This window comes from Gekko japonicus, unplaced genomic scaffold (genome assembly GCF_001447785.1).
Source record: "Gekko japonicus isolate JY-2015 unplaced genomic scaffold, Gekko_japonicus_V1.1 scaffold261, whole genome shotgun sequence".
Classification (NCBI taxonomy): Eukaryota; Metazoa; Chordata; class Lepidosauria; order Squamata; family Gekkonidae; genus Gekko; species Gekko japonicus.
The window spans coordinates 192766-218159 of record NW_015172558.1 but is presented as its reverse complement, the minus strand read 5'-3'; positions in this window follow the sequence as shown (position 1 = coordinate 218159).

The following is a 25394-nucleotide window of genomic DNA, read 5'->3' as shown; positions in this document are numbered from 1 at the left end:
ACCCTAGTAAACAGACAGAGAGGCTACTGAATTCCATTTCAGTTGGAATTTATTGATGTGATTCAGTCTGTGATAGAACTCTGCACAAATGGTCAAGAGACTTATGCATGGGCCTTATTCTGGGACCTTATTCTGGACACAGTAGACTACACTCCACATGTATGTATGTCTCATGCATTAGATGAGTTGTTCCAGTGCTCTTTCACTAGGATTTTTGCACGAGATGCCAGGATCCCCTCTAACGGTGTTGTAAGTTTAGTATACAACTGATGCAATAACAAATGCACAAACCTGTTCTTGAATGGCCTTACTGATGTTTCAAGCCACCAGCTTAAAACATCCAGGCTGAGTGTCCTCCTTATTCAGGATGCGGCTGGAATGCCTTCAGTAGGAGGGAAAATTGTGGGAAGATGACTGCCACTTTGTAACATCCAGGCTGAGTGTTTGTCTCTCTCCTGTACAGATATTTAAGGACCAGGGGTAGCCAGGGATGCCTTCATCAGGAGGGAGAATTGTGGGAAGATGCCTGCCAGCTTGAAACATCCAGGATGACTGTTTGTCACTCTCCTGTGCAGGTACTTAAGGCCTGGGCATGGCTGGGGGCATAAGCTGAAGGGCATGAGCCAAAGAGCCAGCAGGAAGGCACATGCAGAGAGAGAGAGAGAGGTTATTTTTGTATTGTACTTTTTTGTTATTACCTGCTTTGGTTCCCTATTTGAGTAGAAAGGCAGGGTGTTAACAAGCAAATGAAATGAATGCCCATAGAGGTTCTAATTTAACGTGGACCTAGATTACCACTATGCTCCACATTTCCATCATGTCATACAATTTAAAATAATTTGCATTACTGACACATGGTGGTACTAAACCCAGGAAAAATAGATCACAGTGACCTCATGTTTACTTATTTTTTAAAGGTAAAACGGTCTTTAAAAAGAAAACTGAATTCTTGAATTCCGGTTTCTATTGTTTATCTACCAAGAAGTATATGTTGGTATTCTGATATAGAAATACCTTGATTTGCATTCTCTTCTAGTGTTTTTCTACACCATGAAAAGGGCATAGAGATCATGCGCTATGAGAAAAAGAAGAAAAAACATCCATATCCTGTGTCACAGCAGTGAAGATTCTTCATAAATGAATTCCTTGATCCTGCAGTCCAAATCCTGCAAAGTAAGCAGATTCAAACTGTCTATTATATATTATGGATTTTGAAGGAACTTGGGTGTTTGAAATACTGAAAAGAGAAAGGATATGGTGACAGGGGAAGAAAAAGGGTTATGACAGGAGCCAGGAAACAGAACTACTGCAAGTATGCAATTAGTGGTTGTAATAATACTAGTCTTCCGAGTACAAAATTACAAAATATACAGTAACAGCAAAATTTTGTATTCCAGATGATATATAGATGGACGAAATTCCCCGGAGTTGGTGTTCCGTTTCGTGATGACTTCCTCACACATCAAAACTCATAAAGAAGTACCCTCACACAGTCACAAATATTCCAAATGGAATCTTCATCAATCCTAAATGTTTGTAGTGTTCATTCCTGTTGTATAACAGACCAAAGTGTAAATGCGGGCTCACCAGTCTTTCTGTAGCAGTAGAAAAGAACAAGAGTTTTGTTGTTGTTCAGCCGCACAGTTAAGTCTGACTCTTCATGACCCCATGGACCATATCACACCAGGCCCTCCTATCTTCCATCATGCTCTGGAGTTTGCTTAATCTCATGTTCATTGCATCGATAACACTGTCTAACCATCTCATCCTTTGCCACCCCCTTCTTCATTTACCTTCAGTTTTTCCCAGCATCAGGGTCTTCTTCAGTGAGTGCTCCCTTCTCATTTGTTGGCCAAAGTGTTTGAGCTTCATCTTCAGTATCTGTCCTTCCAGGGAACAGTCAGGGTTGTTTTTTAGGACTGACTGATTTGATCTCCTTGCAGTCCAAGGGACTCTCAAGAGTCTTCTCCAGCATCATAATTCGAAAGCATCTATTCTTTGGTGCTCTTTGACATCTATTCTTTGACAAGAGTCCAGTAGCACCTTAATGACTAACAAAATTTGTGGCAAGGTGTGAATAAATGCATTTTTTCTTTGGAGGTTTGAAATGACTAAAACCTTCACACTGAGTTTTAAAACTTTTTTTTTCTTTCTCTCTGGGCAGATACAAGGCAGGAACGGGGGAGGTCAGTTCAATTGCTTTCCAGATGTACCTCAGCCCACCCTTATACAAATGCTAATAGATCTAGCAGGAGAGATAATGTGTGGATAAAGTTATCCCTCCATCCAAGCAGGGAGCAGAGATTTGGAGGAACTAAATACTAGAGAGACTTCAGGAAGGAAAATTCTGGAGACATCAAGAAAAGCTTCTCTGACATGGCCTGACTTGGTCAGTGGGTGGGGAAAAGAGAGGTGATAAAACTCAGAGGAGTGAGGAGGAAGGTCTCTTTGGTGCAGAATCCATCAGAGCAGACAGAACTCTTAACAGGTCTGGAGGAGGCAGCCATTGACCATGTGCTGGCCTGAGGCACTGAAGGAAACTTCAAGGTAATGAAACTCTGTAGAGATTGGTAACTTGCTAAGCTACAGGAGCCTGTCCTTTATTTTAATACCTGATAGGTCATGTATAGACAGAGGACTTGCATTTTAGCCATTTCTTTTGAACCCCTTGCTCAATCTGGTGTTGTGTTAAAATTATGCTTGTGAACATTTTCTTTTAAATAAATACTTTATAACTTTTGATGCTGATAGTGGTTCTCTGTATCACATAGACCTCCACCATCTTGGAAATGCTATTTTGAAAGGAGTGACAGGGAGAAGGCAGGCAGTTGGCAAGTGGCTACTTCTCCAAGGGTGCACAAGGCAATAAACTATCCAGCGGGAGACACAGTGGCAAGGTCTTAGATCTTGGAAGGGAAGCTGGGAGCCCTTACCCTTCTAGTGGGCAAATCCTTACAAAGTTCAGGTAATGGTGGTGGTTTACTTGAGAAAGAGCAAAAGCCCCTCCAGGTGTTGAGAAAACCTTGGAGGACCGGGTGGAATAGGGCCTGCAGGTCAGAGAAGACCTGTTCTGCCACACATTGTATGAGCTTTTGTGAGTCACTTCATGAGTGCTCACATGTTGTGGGTACTGGCTCTGCTGAGGCTGACTACTCCTCAGATGAGGAAGAGGCAGGAAGCAGCTCAGCCTCCTCTGGAGTCAACCCAGAAGAAGAACCCTCAACTATACCTGAGGAGGAAGAGTCCCCAGCAGCTGCACAGGAGGTGCAGCCAGAAGGAGAGGCTGATCCTGAGCCTGGCCCAGCACCCCCAGTTGCAGACACCCCAGGGCCAGACTCCTTGCTGCGTTCTCCTGAGTGCCCCAGACGTAGGGCACGCCAGAGGCTGGCTATGCAGGAGTGAAGAAGGAGTGCCAGACGCCAGTTCCTGCAGAGGCAGAGGGAAGAGCTGTAAGCCTTTGCAGACTCAACCCCAGGGAAGGAAGGGCCTGTTCAAAAGCACTCAGTGCGCCTGGCTCAATGTGGCAGCAACTTTGCTCACTCAGACCTGCGTCTGCCGCTCCTTGTCCTTGCAACCTTGACTTGATTTTCAGCTTGTTGACTTTCGGCTCTAGCTGACCTTGATTCTGGACTGTGTTTACAAGCTTCCAGTGTGTGGTCTCTATGGCAGCCATCCAAGACAGCACATCACATCTGTTTGTTAACTCTTGTATTTGTGTGCTAATTTCCTGCCATTTACAAGCAAAGAGGGCAAGCCAGGATGCTGTGGTGCCTGAAGTGGTCCCATTGGTGACCCCTCCCCCAGTCCTCTCCAGCCTCTGGGATAGGCCCAGCATTGGGCCAAGGTGGGATCAAGCTTCCCACACTTGTTTCAGCCTGACCCTTCCCCGACCCACCAGCAAGAGCTGCTGCAGCCGCCATTGCTGCAGCAATCAAAGGAAATAATTCTTTTAGTTATAGACTGTTTAGATGGAGAACTTGTTTCAATTACATAAGTTATGGTAGTTACAAAACACCTTATTTCGTAATTATTGTGCTTAATAATTAAACAAATGCACAAGTATACTAAAGGGAAGGCTCTCATACTTGCTTAACGTTTCTCATCAGTGCCACTTTATTGTGATGTGTATATGTATATATATGTGTATGCCTTGAAGAAGTAGAGGAGGAGGAGGGGTCTCAGAGCAGCTTACAATCTCCTTGCCTTCTTCTCCCCACAACAGACACCCTGTGAGGTAGGTGGGGCTGAGAGAGCTCTGAGAGAACTGTGACTGGCCCAAGGACACCCAGCTGGCTGCATGTGGAGGAGCGGGAAGTCAAACCTGGTTTGTCAACACTCTTAACCACTACACCAAACTGGCTCTTTAAAGTGAGCTTTTAAGTATTTATATTGTCATTCCAAGTGTAGTAGAGATGGGACTATAAAGGTTTCCCCTTTTTTGATTATTCATATTTCTCTGGTTTTTATAGATTTATTCTTGAAGTAATATTTTATTAGAATGTTAGAAAGGCCTGTTATATAGAAGGCTTTCCTCTTGTAGGTCTGATATTGTTAGCAGACAACATAATAGGTACAAAGTTCATGATTCTGTAGTTCTTAAGGGCAAAACCTTACAATGTCTGGGTCAGAGACTATTTTAGTCTCGTATCTGTAATGAATACTTTTGTTTAGGGTATGAAGAATCCTTGCCCATTATCATTTAGGTTAGGTTAAGTAAAGACTTAGGTTTTACTTAGATTGATGTAGATATATGTTTCTTTACATCTGGCCAATCAGAGGATTATTACTCAAATTACCACTGTCTTTGGTAACCAATTATGCTTTTTGAATATTGTTTTCTTGGTGATGTCAGTCCATGTATAAAATATCATGTATTTCCTGAATATGTTCAGAATATGTTCAAGAAGAAGATGAAGAAGAAAAAGAAGAAAGTTGTCAATTTTTGATTAGTTATTTGGTCCAATTGTTTTCCTGTTAATTGAAGCATATTCCCTGAATATGCTGAGAAGAAAGTAGTCAATTTTGGATGGACTATTTGGTCCAACTGTCTTCTTGTTAATTGAAATAAAACATAGATCTTCCTCCTTATTTGACTTCATTTTTGACATGGAATCTAATATGTACAACACAAGTGTGTGTGAAGCAATAAAGCAACACAGAAGCCCGTTGCTGAAGCTTCCAGAGTCTCCTGTGTGTGAACTGGATAAGTAGCTTAATCCTGCACACCAGACTCCAGAGGATACTGCATCTATGACATCTGAAAAGTAGTGTTCCCTCTAAGCTGAGTTTTTGCTCACAAGACTCAACAGCTTAGAGGGAGCATTGCTGAAAAGTCAATGCTGGGACTTGGAGCAGCCTTGCAGATAAAATACCCTGAAGGTACACTGGGGAGTGTGAATCAGGCAAAATTATCTCTCCTCTCTTGTGGTTGTGTTAAGTGCTGTCAAGTTACAGCTGACTTACGGTGACCCCCGCAAAGCAAGTGAGAAGCAGAGGCAGTTTGCTATTGCCTTCCTCTGCAAAGTCTTCCTTGGTGGTTTCCCATTCGAAGTACTGAGCCCACTCAGTTTCCAAGATCTGATGACATTGGGCTATACTGTACAATTACACATCCCCTCTTCTCTCTTGATCCAGTGGAAAGCTTCCTCCACCATGCTTCCTCAATCCATGGAAGCAAGTCAGCAATGCAGTTTTGCTCAGTTCCCTCTTCTCACTGTAACCTTCATATCATTTTGTTCACAAGACTTCTCCCAACCCGGGACGTTAGCTCTTTGAGAGTCTCACAGTGCTGCTGGTAGAAAGACCTAACTGTGAGAAAAATCCACCTCTGGGAGTGCTGTGTGCTCATGGTCCATAGAATTCAACCCAATGTAGTTTAGAAGTCATTTTCTCTGGATCTATTTTGATTTTTGTGCGCTGATCAGATACCATTTGTATGACTACTCTCCCACATCACTTTTAAAAGAGAATGTCACAATAATACACTGTGACATTTCCACAGCATTTGACTTGCTTTTCTCCCTGTGCACAGCAGCTGAGGTTTTTGGGTCAATCTGTTGCTCATGTCCTGCTGCCGGTGACACACACACCAAGATGCTTGTGTGAACAGCACATTTAGAACAGAGAGTCTGGCTGTATGTGACACTCCTCCAAAGAAAAGTAGCTACTCGTTAGGCTGGCTCTGACTTCTGCATCTGAATCTCTGAGGCACAGAAAGCTGGAGGTGCTCATACAGGGCAAGGGCTCATACAGGAACTGCGGGCTGTCTTTCTCCATCTGTTATTTCTCTCCACTTCGTTCTCTCTCCTTCGGTGGCCAACTTTCCCTAGGGCTTTGGACAGGGAGAAACAGAGGCAATTAACTGCTAGAGGAAAGAGAAGATAAGCAAAAACAAGACAAGAAAGTGGGCTGGTGGCTATTACTTCCTTGCCGACGGTTCTCTTCAACCTTCTCTTCCAGTCTCTAGGGGCGCTTCAGAATCCTGAACAGCATTTGGGTGGGTTGTATTCTACAAGACATGTCCATGTTGTATAGAGGCAAAAATGTGCCATAATAATTGAAGCATCGATTACGATGAATGGCAGTGTATGGAGGGATCTGAAAACAAAGAGAGCTAGCCATGCAACTTGACTGGAAGATCATTCATTTGGAATGTTTTGAAGGAACTCTCACTATTTGTGATGAAGACTATGGTTGACATGCATTTAGCATCTTATACCAGTGTTTTCAAATATCTTGTTAGTCTGTGCAAGATATTTTAATTTACGCTGAAGTGGCTGCTGGCATACATATATGAATAGTTCTAATGGTTTTTTTAAAAAAATGTGCTTTAAAAGCAATAATACATTTTTTTAAAAAAATCACTGCAAAGTAAGTCCCTTTTATATTTGCTCTGGAGCCATCCTTCCTGAGCTAAGACAAAATGTGTGAGCCAGAGGCTAAAAAACTGTGAGCTAGCTCACACTAACTCAGCTTAGAGGGAACACTGGTCCCATGGTATCTGATGAAGGGAGAAGAGAAGAGATTGGATTTATACCCCGCCCACTACCCAAAGGTATCTCAGAGCAGCTTACAAACTCCTTTCCCCTCTCCTCTCCACAACAGAAACCCTGTGAGGTAGATGGGGCTGAGAGAGCTCTGACAGAAACTGCTCTTTTTCAGGGGTTGTTTCGTAGAAAAAGAGCTAGGGGAACTCATTAGCATAACTCATTAGCATATGCCGCACCCCTGACATCACCGGAAGTGTGTCATAAGGCCACACCCCCTGACATCACTGGAAGTGTGTCATAAGGCCACACACACCACCCCCAACGGTCCCAGACGCCACCGCCAGCCTTGCAGCTCCACTGCCGTGCCCCATGAGGGGCCCGGTGGTGGACCTGCAAGGCCAGCAGGAGTGCAAGAAAGCCCTGCGAAGGCCCTTCCTGGATACCTCACCCGGGGGAACTGCGTTCCCCCGCGTTCCCCCCCGAAATGACCTCTGCTCTTTTTCAAGAACAGCTCTTATCAGAAATATGGCTTGCCCAAGGCCATCCAGCCAGGTGCAAGCAGAGGAGTGGGGAATCAAACCCGGTTCTCCCAGATTAGAGTCCGCGCACTTAACCACTACACCAAACTGGAAATCTTGTTGGTCTTTACAGTGCTACCAGACTTAAATCTTGCTTTTCTATTGCAAACCAACAGGGCTACCAACCAGAAACTATTGCTGTATGTAGCTCAATAATGTTGATTTGGACTGGCAGCAGCTCTCCAGGGTCTCAGGCAGAGAAAGCTCTTTCCTAAAAACTGATGCCTGTGATCCATTTTAACAGGAAGCAATGAGAGCTTAATCTGGGACCCCAAAGTGTTCTGCAGCTCCTCCAAAATGCTGTGGCCCTGGTCCCTGCTCCAGATGAGGTTTCTCACAGCCTGCTGACTTATGTCTAAGCCACTCTGTCCAAACAGTGTCCAGCATTCTGCAGAGTGTGATGTGAGAATGAGCTTTATGTTTCTGAACAGTTTTTGATAGCAGCACCCTCTTTTACATTCCATCAATTTTTAATGCTTCTCTCTTTCTCTTTTAAAACACCTAATTTGATTTTTTTTTTTGCAATGCTAAAGAGGTAAACTTGAAAAAAGACTCCCCGTCACCCAGCAAAATGTCATAATGCTTGTGTGAAATTGGGATGGCCTTATTTTTATGCTGCAAATGGCAGCATCAAATAAAATGAGGCGTCAAAGGGTTGATGGAGATTTTGTGGAACAAGATAAGACGTGCCTTTCTTCATGCGAGGCTGTTTGAAGTTCCTCATGCTACTGGCATTCATTGTCGCAGCCACTGAAGCCCTATCCTTTAGTGATATGGCTCGCTGGTCTTATAAATAGTGTAACTTTTTGAAGTAAAAGCTTAAAACCAGTGGGGTTAGCTAAACTTACTGGTGTTAGTTCATAAACACTTTAGAATAAACAGAGAATGGAACTCCAGATTTGAGCTGTAAACAAGTCTTTCAAGTGATGGCAACAATTTGAAATTTTGCAGGAGGAGGTACATCTGGAGTTATGAATAGAAGCCCACACAGCATTGCCTTATATTGAGTTGTCCCCTGGTTCAGAATTCTCAACCCCAGAATGGCAGCATATCTCTGAGGTCACAGGCAGAGTCCCCCCCCCCCCCCCCGTATACATGATATCATTTTGCTTCTGGAGACTGAATTGGGGACCATTTGCATGCAAAACACATGATTTACCACTAACCTGTGGAAGAATGTGTAGGGTAAAGGGTAAAACCTGAGAAGGGGATCTCTTATCTTCAGTGGCAACATTTGCAAAGAGATGGGAGGTTTCTAGTGGAGGAAGGAGAGTCAGCCACACTTTGGACCTTGCAGCTGTGAAGGAATGGACTAATGTGGTAACCTGGAAACTTCAACTGCTGCAGAACACAGAAGCCTGCCTTTTGCCTAGTGGTGAGCTTGCCTATTAGTAAGCTTGCAAATAACTCCAGTCTTACAACAGCTGTATTGGTTGTCTGTCTATGCCTGGGCTCAATTCAAAGTGCTGGCTTTAATGTTTAAAACCCTTTGTGACCTGGGACCCACACAGACAAAGCCTTTAGCATCTTCTTTTGAAGGCAACTTCCTTACACAAGGTACACTTGGTCTTTGTATGATCCGTGGTCTTTCCTATGGTGGCAATAAATAACTTCTCAGGGGAGATGCAAATTATACCTTTCATAAGGTTGCATCAACTATGCAAGTCCACCCTGTTTCAACAATTCTGGCTCCTTTTGATCTCTTTTGATGATACAGCAATGATAGAATTCAACAACTTTTCCTGATAAGTCAAATGCTTTGACAGTGGTGAGCAATGCTTTTTTTAAAAACAAACAAAAACAAAACAAGGCTGTGAGTTAGTTGTTGTAGATTTTCCGGGCTGTATGGCTGTGGTCTTGGCACTGTAGTACCTGACGTTTCACCAGCAGCTGTGACTGGCATCCTCAGAGGTATAACACAGAAAGATGGAGTACTCTTTGAGTCAAGGTGAGAAGAAAAATGGTAGGCAGTTAATTTATATGTACTCAGGAAGGTGGGGTAGGGCTGAGTCATTATCTTGTAGGAGTTCCCCAGGCTGTGACATGCTAATGGAGGAGCTTTCCTGTGAGTTGATTTTAGTTGGGTTTTGGTATGTGCTGTTCTTAACTAATGCAGTGAGCTAACGTCCACATAGAGGAGGTGGCACATAAATATTTTAAATAAAAACAAGCAAAAATAAAACAATAAATTTGGGGGGGGGGAATCAAAGGAGTTTCAAAAAGACTAGCAACATATCTCAAGGGGGTCCTGAGCATCCCTAACCATAGCAGTGTTCCCTGGCACTGTTTTTGCAAGTCAAGTTTAAGTCTTTCTACTACACACCCCATAAAAATAGAATAGAGAGAGGCATCAATATGACCTCTCTGCTCCTTCAAGCCAGGATGAACATAGCCTAAGGGTAAACTGCCTGAAGACTAATGATTCTTAGTTCTTTGACTCTTGCCCCAAGGCACTTAGCATTCAAGTCAGACTTTTTCCCATGGGGCAAGGAAAGAGAGATTCACAGGACCAGAGATTTATATAGACTTGAAAGGGGCCAAATGATAGCAGCACAACAGCTAGTTCAGAAGCAAATACACCTATTAGGAGCTTCAATGTAAAGTCAGATCAACAGGCCAACAATGTAAAGTCAGATCAACCACAGTGAGGAATGTCTTGGCTTTCAGGAAAAGCCCAGAGCTCCTTTATTTGGAAATGTGAAAGAGTGATCTGCATGAATCTGCCTTATATTGAGTCAGCCCTTTGGACTATCAGGTGATTAGCAGCTAGGAATGTCATGTACCTGATGGGGGTGGGAAATCTCCCACATCCAGCTCTTCTTGTCCACCACTGCTCCTCCATGGCCATTGGTGAGATAGAGGTACATCTGGAAGTTCCCCTTGGAAGTGACATCAAACCATTCTAGGAAGTGCCAGAAACTCTATGGTAAAAACATACACTTTCCTGCAATTCCTAGAGTAGAGTGACATCACTTCTGAGTTTTCCCTGGAAATGATGTAAAGCCATTTACGAATGCCCCCCATGTTGGCTTGCCTTCTGCTGGTTGCCAGCTGTTCATTGCCAGCCTAACTTGGAGATGCCAAAGACTAAACCTGAGCCCCTCCACATACAAAAAAGAAGCTCTACCACCAAGCCATAGACCTTCTAGGAAGCTTGAGTGTTCAAATGCTTTGACAGTGATGAGCAATGCTTTTTTAAAAAACAAAACAAAAACAAAACAAGGGCTGTGAGTTAGTTGTTGTAGATTTTCCGGGCTGTATGGCTGTGGTCTTGGCACTGTAGTACCTGACGTTTCACCAGCAGCTGTGACTGGCATCCTCAGAGGTATAACACAGAAAGATGGAGTACTCTTTGAGTCAAGGTGAGAAGAAAAATGGTAGGCAGTTAATTTATATGTACTCAGGAAGGTGGGGTAGGGCTGAGTCATTATCTTGTAGGAGTTCCCCAGGCTGTGACATGCTCATAGAGGAGCTTTCCTGTGAGTTGATTTTAGTTGGGTTTTGGTATGTGCTGTTCTTAACTAATGCAGTGAGCTAACGTCCACATAGAGGAGGTGGCACATAAATATTTTAAATAAAAACAAGCAAAAATAAAACAATAAATTTGGGGGGGGGGAATCAAAGGAGTTTCAAAAAGACTAGCAACATATCTCAAGGGGGTCCTGAGCATCCCTAACCATAGCAGTGTTCCCTGGCACTGTTTTTGCAAGTCAAGTTTAAGTCTTTCTACTACACACCCCATAAAAATAGAATAGAGAGAGGCATCAATATGACCTCTCTGCTCCTTCAAGCCAGGATGAACATAGCCTAAGGGTAAACTGCCTGAAGACTAATGATTCTTAGTTCTTTGACTCTTGCCCCAAGGCACTTAGCATTCAAGTCAGACTTTTTCCCATGGGGCAAGGAAAGAGAGATTCACAGGACCAGAGATTTATATAGACTTGAAAGGGGCCAAATGATAGCAGCACAACAGCTAGTTCAGAAGCAAATACACCTATTAGGAGCTTCAATGTAAAGTCAGATCAACAGGCCAACAATGTAAAGTCAGATCAACCACAGTGAGGAATCTCTTGGCTTTCAAGAAAAGCCCAGAGTTCCTTTATTTGGAAATGTGAAAGAGTGATCTGCATGAATCTGCCTTATATTGAGTCAGCCCTTTGGACTATCAGGTGATTAGCAGCTAGGAATGTCATGTACCTGATGGGGGTGGGAAATCTCCCACATCCAGCTCTTCTTGTCCACCACTGCTCCTCCATGGCCATTGGTGAGATAGAGGTACATCTGGAAGTTCCCCTTGGAAGTGACATCAAACCATTCTAGGAAGTGCCAGAAACTCTATGGTAAAAACATACACTTTCCTGCAATTCCTAGAGTAGAGTGACATCACTTCTGAGTTTTCCCTGGAAATGATGTAAAGCCATTTACGAATGCCCCCCATGTTGGCTTGCCTTCTGCTGGTTGCCAGCTGTTCATTGCCAGCCTAACTTGGAGATGCCAAAGACTAAACCTGAGACCCTCCACATACAAAAAAGAAGCTCTACCACCAAGCCATAGACCTTCTAGGAAGCTTGAGTGTGCAAAGTGAACTGGATCTTCTTCCCAAACCACAGGCTTTAAGGGAAGGCAACCTCAGAAACACTAATTCCTATGACTGGGGTGGGGGGATTTCCTTGTTGATGTTTCTGACCCAATTTGTCAAGTAGTGCAGTGCAGGAGCCATCTCTATATGATCTGGCCCTTAACTATTTCTCCTGCATAACAGAGAATATTGACAGAACAATGGAATAGGCTTTTATTATTTTATTAGTAAAACACTCATCGTTACGATTGGCAGGGTGTGAGTGGAGGAGGGAATGATACATTGTGAATTCACCCTGAGATGGTACATTGCGCCCACTTTTTAAGAATCCTTGCCACTGATGGCTGGGCCACTCAGTGTTAGGTTTTGTTTTCACTACATCAGTATCCCCCAGGAATATTATGGCAAGGATAATTGATTAGGGATGCTTCTGAAATTCTCCTTATTGAATTATTCACCAGATTTTGGAGTTCTGAATGCCTGGTCATGTTTCTGAAGTGGAAATAATGCATTAGGAAACCTCCATTGTTTTTTTTTATTTATGAGTTTTATACAGAGTACTGTACACCATGTGGTTTGCTGCAATTTTCAGTTTCTTCATGGCTTTCCTCCTTCTTTGTGTTAGCAATGCACACATATATATTGATCAAACACTGCTAAAAAGCAATCTCTATAGGATTGTACATATGGATATATTAAAATTGCATGTGGCATTTTTCCAGTGCACAGGTTGTGCACATCAAGCCTGAGGACTTTCCTCTTGGGCTTTTAAAATTGGTTCTTTTTGGACACTAAAGTTTTTTTGGGGGAATCACCCTGTATCTTTTTTGGAAAGGTGCTCAATAAACATTTAAGTAAATCAATGAAAGTACACAAAACTTAAACTTGATGCAGGAAATCACATCAAAATTGTTGGTTTGCAAGGGTTTATCAGTGTGTGAATGTGCATCAGTAACCTGATGTGCTATTGAGGAAGCAATTTTGACTTATTGCAGTCCTAATTCACTTCCCTTTAATCTGTCTGTCTGTCTGTCTGTCTGCATGCCTGCCTGCCTGCCTGCCTGCCTGAGTGACTAAAGTTTTAAATTGTTTTAAGGGTTTGTAAGTTGCCCTGGGTGTCTCTATTAGTAGAAAGTAGGGATGTGTGTTCAAATATCTCCAGTCTGAAGACACACCTACACCCAAACCCCTTATTGGTATTTTCTGGATATATTTGGGTCTCTGTATGGTATCTGGGATAATGGTCCCGTTCATGTGGCGAATTTGCCATGGGAGAGCCACGATTGAATGGCGGCATATCCGGGCACGATCACATCACAACATCTGGCAAGTGGAGCGCACCCATGTTGTACCACCGAAACTGCGGAGTTAAAAAATACCTGGTCGAAGCTATTAGCAACTGGTTTGCCACGGGCTGCCTCCGGACTCCTGTGGTGTGATCATGTTGGCACGCTGCTTTTCCCTCTGGCCCCTGGTTGATGCGGAGGGAAGGAACTGTGGCATGCCACCGATGTGTGGGATCGCGTTCTGGTGCGTTAAATTGTGCCACTGCAAATAGCCACTCCCCCCCACGTTATCCGGCCCGTGTGACCGGGAATACTGAGAAATGGGTCCTGAAAAATCCCAGAAATATTTGGGAATAACCATGAATATTAGGAGCCAGTGTTTTAAGGCATCTAGGGACACCCCCTCCCCCATTTTACTGTGTGTCTGTGTCTTCCCAGGGCTTGGTATCAACTTTCCATGTTGCTTTGGCTTTGATTCTATCCTATGAAGTTGGTTTTGTTGGCCTTGCAACATTGTATTCTTTGCTCAACTTGATCGTGTTGGGTTTGTGGTTTGTGGTGGATTCTCTAGATTGACATTGCCTTGGATTCTTGTGTTGTATATTCGGTTGCATTATCTAATTTTACATTTGTTGGGCTTGCAACGTGGTCCCTATTTGGTTTGCTTGGAGGATTCTCTGGTTTGACATTGCCTTGGATTCTTGGGTTGTACATTTGTTATTAGGCTCACCACATTGCCCTGAGGTTCTACTAGGATTCCCTAGTTCTACAGTGGTTCTTTGGGTTTGCTGGTTTTATCCACTTTGAAAGGCTTTTGGCCAGGGGTGGTGTTGCTTGCTCTTGTGTATTTGGTCATTCTTTGCCCTGGAGAAAGCCTGGAATCCTGCCCCCATAGTAAACAATGGAGGATGCTTGGGGCACCTTGTCGGGGGGCCCATAGCATTGGGTCTCTTGGTCCAATTCACTTAAAATTTAAAGGTTATTTAAAGGACAGACACCAGAAACTTCTCTGCAGTTTTGGTGCAATTTGCTCAAAGAACAACCTCTCCAGCCCTCTTGCAAATTCTCCATGGGGAATAAAGGAGCTGAATAATATTAGAATCCTGGAAAAAAACCTCTGGACCCAAATACTGAACTGGTATTTGGAACTTGGATAACTGGAAATACTCACATTTTCCAGCTCCCTGATATCTAGATCCCAAAAATACATTTTCCCCCGAGGTGCACATCCCCAGAAAGAAGAGTCTAAGTGTACCATGTAAGTAGGTAAATAAGCCTGTATTAAGGAAAAGGAGTCCTGACCTGGATGGCCCAGGGGAGCCTGATCTTGTCAGATCTTGGAAGCTACTCACAGTCAGCCCTGGTTAGTACTTGGATGGGAGACCACCAAGGAAGTCCAGAGTTGCTACACAGAGGCAGGCAATGACAAACCACCTCTGAATGTCTCATGCCTTGAAAATCCTTTGGGTCACTCAACATAAGTTGGCTGCAACTTGACAGCAAATAAATAAGAAAAGAACTGCATGGTAAAATGAAGCTATAACACACTAATGGTATGCAGAATGTCTTTCATCCCTGGGAAATATTGACCCATACAGAAAAAGAAAAATGAAGGGGTGCTTTTTTGGAACACCTTTGAGATGGGGGGCAAGCTTCTTCTCAGCCCCAGTGATCCGAGCCACTGTGACCCAAACATTCACCTAGAAGAAGAAGATATTGGATTTATACCCCACCCTTCACCACCCAAAGGTGTCTCAGAGCGGCTTACGAACTCCTTTCCCTTCCCCTCCCCACAACAGACACCCTGTGAGTTGGGTGGGGCTGAGAGAAATCTGACACAAACTGCTCTTTTTCAAGGACAGCTGTGCCAGAGCTTGTGACTGACCCAAGGTCACATCAGCAGGTGCAAGTGGAGGAGTGGGGAATCAAACCCGGTTCTCCCAGATTAGAGTCCGCACACTTAACCACTACACCAAACCTATGCCTATTGCGCTCTCTTTCAGTGGCATAGCCCCACATCTTCTGTTTTCTAGTCAGAATATTGGAATATAAGAAACTTGCACAAACACGCACGCGCACACACACACACACATACGCACACACAAAATAACAGAAATACAAGTTTGGACTTTGTTACCTGCTCCACTTATGTCACGTTGAGCACCTCCATAAAGAAAGGGGTTAAGAAATAGTAGTCCTCATGGGAAAATGTCTTCAAATGCTTTACGTGGGTTTTCATTAGAAAGGTGAATGGATGAAGAAACACCTCAAGGCATGTTTGAAATTTTTTTAACAGAACTTTTGACCTTCTTCCCCTGATGTTTAAGGATGAAAACTTTCAGAGCAGCTACAGAAAACAGCCAGTTATCTCACTTTTAAAAGAAGTCATAGAATTTTTTTTTAAAAATTGTCCCAGCAGTGGTTTGGTGGGAAACACACAGATTTGTGGGTTTTGGCTCTTTAAATTCCCTTCCCCCAACTCTTAGATTCAATTTGACTTCACATTTCCATTTCTAAGAAAAACAAAACAGAAAAAGTTGATATTAAAGAGGAACTGTTGAGCAATTAGCGTTTAAGTTCATGAGGGACAGCTGAATTCCCAAGTAACCTAAGCAGCTGCTTGGGGGTGCCACAGTTTAGGGGAGGGCCTGTGGCTCAGTAGCAGATCATGTGCTTGGTATGCAGAAGGGTTCAACCCCTGGCATCTCCAGCTAAAAAAAGATCAGGTAGAAGGTGATGTGAAAGGCCTCCAATTGAGAACCTGGAGAGCTGCTGCCCATCTGTGTAGACAATACTGACCTTGATGGAGCAACAGTCTGATTTGGTATACGGAAGCTTCATGTGCTCATTTCTTCAGTCACTGAGGGTACTGAGGCAGCACTTGAGCTTGTCTTGCTCTCAGGGGGCAATGGCACAAAAGGAGGTGATGGGTGAAGGCTACCATATCAGATCCATGGTGGGCTCTAGGGGTTTGCCCAGTGCCTCTAGACCCAGATGACGGCAGCATAAAGACTTTGCATTCAATAAATCTATTTATTTGATTTTATTTATACTCCGCCCTCCCCGCTGGAGCAGGCTCAGGGCAGCTTGAAACAGCCTTGAACATTTTACACAATAAAACATGAAGAAAATCATTAATAAAATCACCATTGCAATAATGAATGGTTATATAATAATTTGGTAGATCCATTACATGTTTCCAGTGGTTGTCATTTGGCTTTGAGAGACCAGCAATATACATACATTGCATTGGTCAGGCCACACCTGGAGTATTGTGTACAGTTCTGGAGGCCTCACTTCAAAAAGGATTTGGACAGAATTGAGAGGGTGCAGAGGAGAGTGATAAGGATGATCAGGGGCCTGGTTACCCTCCTCTGGTACTTTTCCCACCTCTGCAATGTCCTTTTTGAGATATGATGACCATAACTGCACACAGTATTCCAGATGAGGGTGCACCATAAATTTATACAAGGGTATTATGATACTGCCTTTTTCAATGCCTTTCCTAATGAGCTGTAGCATAGATTCCCCCCCCCCACACTGCTGGAGCATACTGGGTTGACACTTCCATTGAGATATCCACTAGATCCCAAAGGCCTCTTCTGCTTTGAACATAGCTCTCTAGGTATGTGTCTCTTCATTCCCCCCTTCTGTACATCACAGCAAAAGTCTCAGTAGAATTTGGACACAGAAGTGGTGGGGTAAATAAATCCTTGTTATGCCTTGCTCTACTCTCTTTTTTTGAAAAAACAAAATCAATTGGAGAGGAAAAGGCTGCATCCTATAAATTGATCAAAACCCTGGGTAATGCTTTCACCTTGGATACCAGAAAGATGTAGAACAATAATTTGAGCAGGATTATCCAGCAGCACTACGCAGATCAAATTTAAATTGATCCTCAGAGTTGCATGGCCCTCACCAGTAGAATAATTCAGGGCAATGCTGTTGTTCTCCCGCAGCTGGATGTTGTAGGAAAGAGATGCAAAACTCTTCACCTTTCTGTGTAACAGATCCCAGAAGGTGGACATATTAAGGTCTTTTACACAAAGGGTGATTCTGCATCTGGTTTATAATCCACTCTCTCTCCGCTGTGGAGAGAGGTGGGGCAAAGGAGGGGACATAAAAGGTATCTGCATCAAGTAGTCTGCATATTGTTCACAGTGGATTGGTGGTGGGGAGGAGCAAATGGTCCGGTGCAAAATCACATCCAAATAACCCGAGGAGATGCCATGGTGAGTGCGGAGTCACCACTGGATGGCAATAAAATGATGTGGAAGCCTCAAAAGTGGACCGATGCACAAGGAGACTGGGAGCAGCATGTAATGTAGAGTGAAATTTGAATTCAGATGTGGGTTTGGAGATATGGGGGGGGGGGCGAGAAGACAAGTGCAGACTCTCCCAGTGTCAAATCCTTAATCCATCTAGCTCAATACTGCCAACTCTTGGTATGAGCTGTCCAAGGTAAGTAGTAGAGAAAAGTCTTTCCCAACATGAGATCCTTTGGTACTTTAACTGGAGATACCAAGGACCTTCTGCACATAAAGCATGTGTGCTACCATTGAGCCATGACCCCTGTTCTTCTTCAGCAGTATGCAAATGCCAGCAAGGCCACTGATTTCCAAGAGTTGCTCCACACTTTAAGGGATATATTTTAGGTTGTTTTAGTCAAGACCGTCCTTGGTTGGTTTGAACTATCTTTAGTCTAACAGTGCAATCCTAAACAGCTTACACAGTGGGTGCCAACAGAAATTGGCTGCCATGCCCTAACTCTCCACCATACATATTTTATAAAATAAAGTTTGAACGAAATGAAATATTTGTGTGTTGTGTGTGTGTATGTGATTTCAGGCTTTGTAGGAGGTCAAGAAAACTGTGAGGTGACGGTATAATTGCCTGAGCTTACTAACTAAAAATAAAATGAAATAAATTATAGGGATGGCCCTGGTTACGATCTGTAAGTCTTTGCAGAATTGGGAACACTGAAAGGGAACTCTTATAGAAACCTATGAAGAAATACTAATCCTTCATACAGAGGATCTTGTTTGCTATGTGTATGAAGAAATTCCAGATATGGCAGGTGCTAGAATGACCTTCACTGAGACTAGTAGAAGGCAAATCTTTATCCTCCCCCTTTTCTTTCTTTATGTCTTCAAGCTTTTCTTGCACTTGTTTTCATTTCTCATAGCAAACATTTGTGGCTAATGAAGACAAATGGAGCCAGTGACAAAACTCCATCTCCAAATTTAGAAACTAGGGACTTAAATTCCTTACCTTACTAACTTCTTTTGTTTCTTATGGTCTTATTTCTATAATTGAGGCTTTGGGCACCAATTAGTCTTCAAGTCCTCAGTGAGGGCATTGTCTGGATGCCTGGCATTCACTTGGCCTATTATGAGGGGATTATTGGCTTGGAGTAACTACACAGTAGGCTTGATGAAAACAGCTAAGAAACAAGTTTATTTCAATGGTATGTGCAGCTTGGTTGTTTCTCTGTTTTCCTTTTCTCTAGCCTTCTCAAGTATTACAGTAACAAATTTATTGGAGACCTGGGACCTAAGAAGGTGTAGCAGTTACAAAAGAGGTTTCTTGTTTGACTTGTGCATGGGACAGAAAAGCTTTTAACTGTTTCTGATAGGAACAGCATCCAAACTTTATAACACAGAGCAGATAGGCTTCCCCCCTTTTAACTGTTTTTGACAGGACCTACAATCAAAATACCTACAATCCCTAATGGATTCCCTGCCTAATGAGCAGTCCTCCTAACCTTTCTTTCACCAAAAATACAACAAAACTCTGTTGGTCAGCAGTTAAACTGCCAAACTTCCTTTTTTTCCTTTCGACATTCCAACCCACCTTTTGAAAGTGATTGGCTGAGGGTCTTGGAGGGCAGTACTTGAAACCATCCTCACTGAGCCACAGCTGGAAACTCTGGTACCTGTTGCCATGAAGTTGCTCCTCAATCCCATGTCACCACTGCAATTTCTTCCATAGCCATATCTTGAAGCTGTCTGGAGAAGTGATGTGGGGTAGGGTTGAATAACACAGAGAGGGTCAAGAGAGGGAGGGGCTTCCAGTTTATGAAACAGCGATGGTGGACACTCTCCCCGAACTGCAGGAGAGCGATCCGCACACCAGTGGCTTGGAGGGGTGCCACCTCAAGTGACACCCCCACGGAGCCTTTGCGATAGGCTCCAGGCCAGAGGGCTTTTGAGGGGTAGCCTCTTCGATGGTGTAATGCTGGAGAATTGAGGCTCCCCTCCACCCTGACGGTCCAGTCACTGAGTGGCCTTCGGGCACTAGCTGGTTTGACCGGGACAAGTGCCAGAGATCGAGCAGAATGGTGTTTAAAATTAGCAAGGTCAGAGAAACTGACCAACAATGAACGTGAGTTCAGAATAAACCAGACTATTGTAAAAGCGGATCCCCCCCCATTGATAAAAGAGGTCACTAAGAGGGACGCCTCTTATGCGAATGAACTGATAAGCGATACAAAGGGGGAGAGGGGAGGAAACACAACGAGTGTGTTTTGAGAGACTTATTTGATTATCGCCATTGTGAGGTGAATTTTTCGAGCCGGGAAGAAGCGTTAGAAACTGTAAAGAAATCAGAGAAAATGGCGGCCCAGCAGAGAAAGTTGAAAACGAGACTGCCGGGCAGTCAGAGTCCAAAACCAGAAGAAGGAGCAGACATCATTAAACATGCTAGCGGATATGCTTAAGCCGGTGATGGAGCAACTTATTGGTATTAACCAGCAATTGACCATAATGAGTAAGAACTTTGCAGCCCAGCAGCTCCAGCTGAATGAACTGGAGAAGAAAGTGGAGCAGGCAACTGAGCAAATTAAAGAGAGAGACACCACAAGTAAGAAATTGAAGAAAAGAATGGGAGAAATGAAATGAAGCAGAACTTCCAAGAAAATCGTTTGCTGCAATTACAGATAGAAAAAGCTAACATGATACTCAGGTTCCAGGGAGTTCCTGAAGCAGAGACGGAAGACCTGAGGAAGGTACTTAGCAAGATCATAGCTCCAGTAATAGGCTTACACAGCGGATGAGTTAGTAAAAGAAATGGAGATAGTCTACAGGGCATACTCAAATTACATTAAAAAAATAACCTGCCTGGAGAAATAGTGGTCAGATTCTCAAGAAAACAGACCAGAGATGCTATCTTAAAAGTGACATCAGCAACTCCACTGAAAATGGGAAATGTAATCATCAAAACCTTAAAAAACATTCCATTTGAAATTCGACAAAAGAGGAAAAACTATAAGGATTTAATTTCTTTCCTTCAAACCAATGGAATATCGTACAGGTGGGCGATCCCGGAGGGTGTCATCTTTAAGATCAACGATAAAAGAGAGAGGCTAAACTCCATTTTTAAAGCTAAAGAGTTTCTGCGGCATCAGCTGGGAACAGAGGAAGAGTCCAAGGAGGAAGACGTGAATCCAGACCAACCGGGAACACGTGGATTGACCTTAGCTGCAGACTAAGGCAAAGAGGTTATCAGGAATTTGGTATAGAAAGTGGGACAAAAGAGGTTCAAGCAGACATAGAGGGGTCGTTGGTATGAAGAAGGATGCCCTCTTGGCTCTGTGCAAGATGTTTTAAGGTCTCGGCTGCGAGGGGAGGGGATGGGCTCAAACGGATTACCAGGTAGCCCGACCCCTAAGGTCAGTGATTGGTTATGATGTCAATATTCAAACTATCGATTAACTAAAGGGGAGGAGGTGTCTGGGCGGGGGCAGGAGGTATGTGCCGGGTCGCCAGTAGCGCTGACGTGGTTGTTGCTATGTGTAATGGACTTCTATTGTTGGTCTGGCACGGGAGGACTTCTATTGTTAAGCTTGTCAGGTGGAGACACGGGGTCTGGGCAGGCTGATGAGTTCCTGTGTTAGCGATCAACCTTCATGTTTGCATACATGATGAGCTTAACAACTCTGGAGGCCCTGCTGGCTAGGTGTTGATCATCCTATGCAGCTGGCATTGTCTTTGCTGCCCCCCTGGTTGAACTCTGAGTTCCACAGTCTCTTTACTAACCCGTTCTGGATCAAGCTTATATTCACAAGGCATAGTCCATAAAATAGTCCCAAAATGGATGCCTCTGGTAACATTATGATGGCAATCTTTAGTAAGATCTCTGGATTTTGTCTCTAATGCTGAAAAACAGTTGTGTGTGAGGGCAATTTGGACTTGACAGCATAATAAAAAGTAGAGGCATTACACTGCCAACAAAAGTCTGCATAGTCAAACCGATGGTATTCCCAGTAGTAATGTATGGCTGCGAGAGTTGGACCATAAGGAAGGCCGAGCACTGAAGAATAGATGCTTTTGGATTATGGTGCTAGAGAAGACTCTTAAGAGCCTCTTGGACTGCCAGGAGATCAAATCAGTTAATCCTAAAGGAAATCAAACCTGACTGTTCCCTGTAAGGCCAGATACTGAAGCTGACGCTCAAATACTTTGGCCACCAAATGAGAAGGGAGCACTCACTGGAGAAGACCCTGATGCTGGGAAAGATTGAAGGTAACAGAAGAAGGGGATGGCAAAGGATGAGATGGTTAGACAGTGTTATCGATGCAATGAACATGAAATTGCACTAACTCCAGAGGACGGTGGAAGACAGGAGGGCCTGGTGTGATGTGATCCATGGGGTCGCAAAGAGTCGGACTTGACTGTGTGACTGAACCACTTTTTATGTTGGAAAGGAGCAGGCATGGTTTTAAGAGGGCTGTAGGCCCAGGAAAACAGGCTGGAAAAGGGTGTGGTCACAGAGTAAGAAAGGTAAGAGGAGAAGGCTAAAGAAAGACCCTTAGAAGGGAAGACAAACTGGAGAAGAGACTAAGTAAAATTAGGGTGGTGTAGTGGTTAGAGTCTTGGACTAGGATCTAGGAGATCCAGGTTCAAATTCCCAGTCAGCCATTAAAAAGCTTGATGTATGACCTTGGGACAGTTACTTTCTCTCAGCATAACCTACCTCACAGGGCTGTTGTGAGGATAAAGTGAAACAGAGAACCATGTATGCAACCCTGAACTCCTTGGAGGAAGGGCAGACAAAAAGGTCTAGACAGAGAGCAATCTGTAGAGGACCAGTGGCTACAGAGGCATGGAACACTCATTGATTCAGGGCCACCAAGGCAGCCCAACGTTAAATCAAAGTTTTATTTATTTTCATGTATAGTCTGCCTTTTTCTCGGGGGGGCTTAAGGCAGATTGCAAGTACAATAGAATAATTGAGCCAACCAGTAAGCCAATCACAAAATATGATAGTATTTGAATGTTAACATTAGAATCTAAATTCCTAGCAAGACAAAGCTATTCAGTTGATCAGCAAGCAGATTACAAAATATAACAACAATATTTGTGTCTAATGACAATGCTTCCTAATAAAACAGTACAACACAGTGGGGCTGGGATTGAAGGTCTGGAAGAAAAACAAAACAAAACACAGTATCCCTAATAGATATCACCTCCTGAGCTGATCCTCTACGTCATAGCTCACAGCTCTGCTCTGCTACAAGTATGCTTTTCTGAACAATTCTGATTTGCACATTTTTCTGAATCAGTAGAAGCATGGAGGCCTTCCTAATAGCTTCAGGCTGTTCCATAATGTCAGAGCCACCAGTGAGAATGTGCATGAATGGGCAGTTGCAATTTCCTCAGTTTGCAGGGTGGCATCTTCAGAAGGCTTTGCTGTGATGAACGAAGCTGTTATAGCAGAACACAGCAGGAGAGGTGGTCCTGCAGGTACATGGATTCAATGTCATTAAGGGCTTTGTAGGTGATAGACTCTTGAATTGAGCCTAATACCTGGCTAGTAATCTGTGGAGGTTCTGCAGAGTGGGAGCAATAGGCAGAGTCCACTTAGCCCCCAATAGCAGCCAAGGGGCTGTGTTGTGTACACACTGGAGTTCCCACATTGTCTTTAAGGGCAGACCCATGTATAGTACATTACAGTAGTCTAGCCTGAGGTAACCATAGCATGGATCTGCATGACCAAGTCAGCCAAGTCAAGATAGTGGGCCATCTTCCAAGCTAAGTAGAGCTGGTAGAATACCTTTTTTTTGCAGCTGCATCAGCTTGCTTCTCCAGCAATAAAGGTGGATCCAGAATTACCTCTAGGCTCTTAAACAAGTCAATGAGAGGCACCTGGTCCCCATCAAAAGTGGGGAGCTCATGTCCTTTGGAGCCTTAGCCTTCCCAATCAACATTACCTCCATCATGGCTGCATTGAGTTTCAGCTTGCTTATTCTTAGTCATTCAACTACAGCAGTAAGGCATTGGTTCAGAGAATCTATAGCATCACCATGTGATTTCCATTAAGAAATGCAGAGCTGGGTCTCATCAACATATTGAGGACACCCTATTCCAAAACCAGAAATGATCTCATCAGTCCCATATCCTGATCTACCTCCCCTCCTTGCTTGCCTTCCTAGGCTGCAAGATTACTAGAGGTTGGAGGATTGGTATGCATGTGAAGGGCAGGAGACTACTTGTAGGGAAACCTTGCCCTTTTGTCCCAGTAAACTTGCTGCCATCATCTAGACTATCCCCCTTGAACTCCTTCTTTACAGTGGCCCAGCTCCTCATTAAAAGAAAAACACTTCATAAAAACAGTTAAAACCAGAACTAAAATCCATATGTCAAAGCAATAAAAACAGTAATTAAAACTACGGCAGGAAGGAAGGATCATTGAGGGAATGCCAGATATTTTTATAGCAAAAATAGACTTGGGAGTTTTAAATTCATTCTGTCTGCTTTGGGGGAATCGGGGGGGGGGGAGTCCAGCAGTTTTCATGCTCTTAAATAAGTTTTTTTTCTAAAAAGCTACAAATGCAGAACTTTTCATTAAGAAGACCACCGCTAAAGGTTTTTGATCCATCTGTCTACTCAGGAGAAACAACTCAGCATCTCTCAAGCCTTATAAAAAGTGAAGCAGCATGGAGAATTTTTAATGCATCCCTCACAGTGGCTTTATTGTCAGAAATGGAGCCCTGCCAGATTCATTTCTACAAGGCTTATCCTTAATAGACATGCCAAATTACGAGCAACATCCTACTTTAAAAAAAAAAACCCTAAAGGTGAGGAGAACCCTGTCTTCACTTAAAAGGGTGAAAAAGCATTCATACCAGGGACTACTGAATGGCATATGTAATGCAAAAATCCTGTTACAGCAACTCCCACAGAAATCCGGTTCCAAGATTCCCAGTTGCTATTGATATGCTCTAGTCGTGCACTCAGCTTGGTCAATTTAGATTGGGAGGATTTTAACATTCTAGGTGCTTTGAAGAAAGGAGGGGGAAATAAGCCATTGATGGGGAAAGCTTGGAAGGTTTTAACACTGTATTAGAAAGCTGGCAGGCCTCCCATGCCGATCCAGTGTGGCACTCTCTTTGAAAAGAACAAAAGCTAGCACCAGCATATGTGCGCATTATCTCTGATTACACTGCAAGAGTTCTTAGTGTATTCTTTCGGCATCAGTGTTGAGAAGACAATTGATCGGGAGAACATGTGCATGCTGAAAGTCACCGGGTTTTGTTCTTCAGTAAACACCAGTTCCTGCTTGCCAAAACTCCCCTCATTCTTCTCCTGTAATTGTAGACAGAGCCCTCTATATGGAATATGCAAATAGAGACAATATATATGGCTTTTTAATTTGAATAATTTATTATATTTGGTATTTGATAAAGTGTGCATGCACACAAAAGCTCATGCCTTTAATCAGGGGTCTTTTGGGGCCGGAGCACGCCAGAGCACTGCTCCGGCAGCCCAGGAGTCAGGGCAAATGGCGGCAGCGGCAAGCCCCGCCCCAGCTCCTTGTGCCGAAAGTGCTGCAGCTCGGGGGAGGCCTGAAGAGCCCCGCTGCCGGCTTCCCCGGGCCCGTGCAGAAGCACTGCGACTAGGGGAAGGCCGGAGAGCCCCGCCACTGGGCCCACACAGAAGGGCTGTGGCTCGAGGGGGGCCCA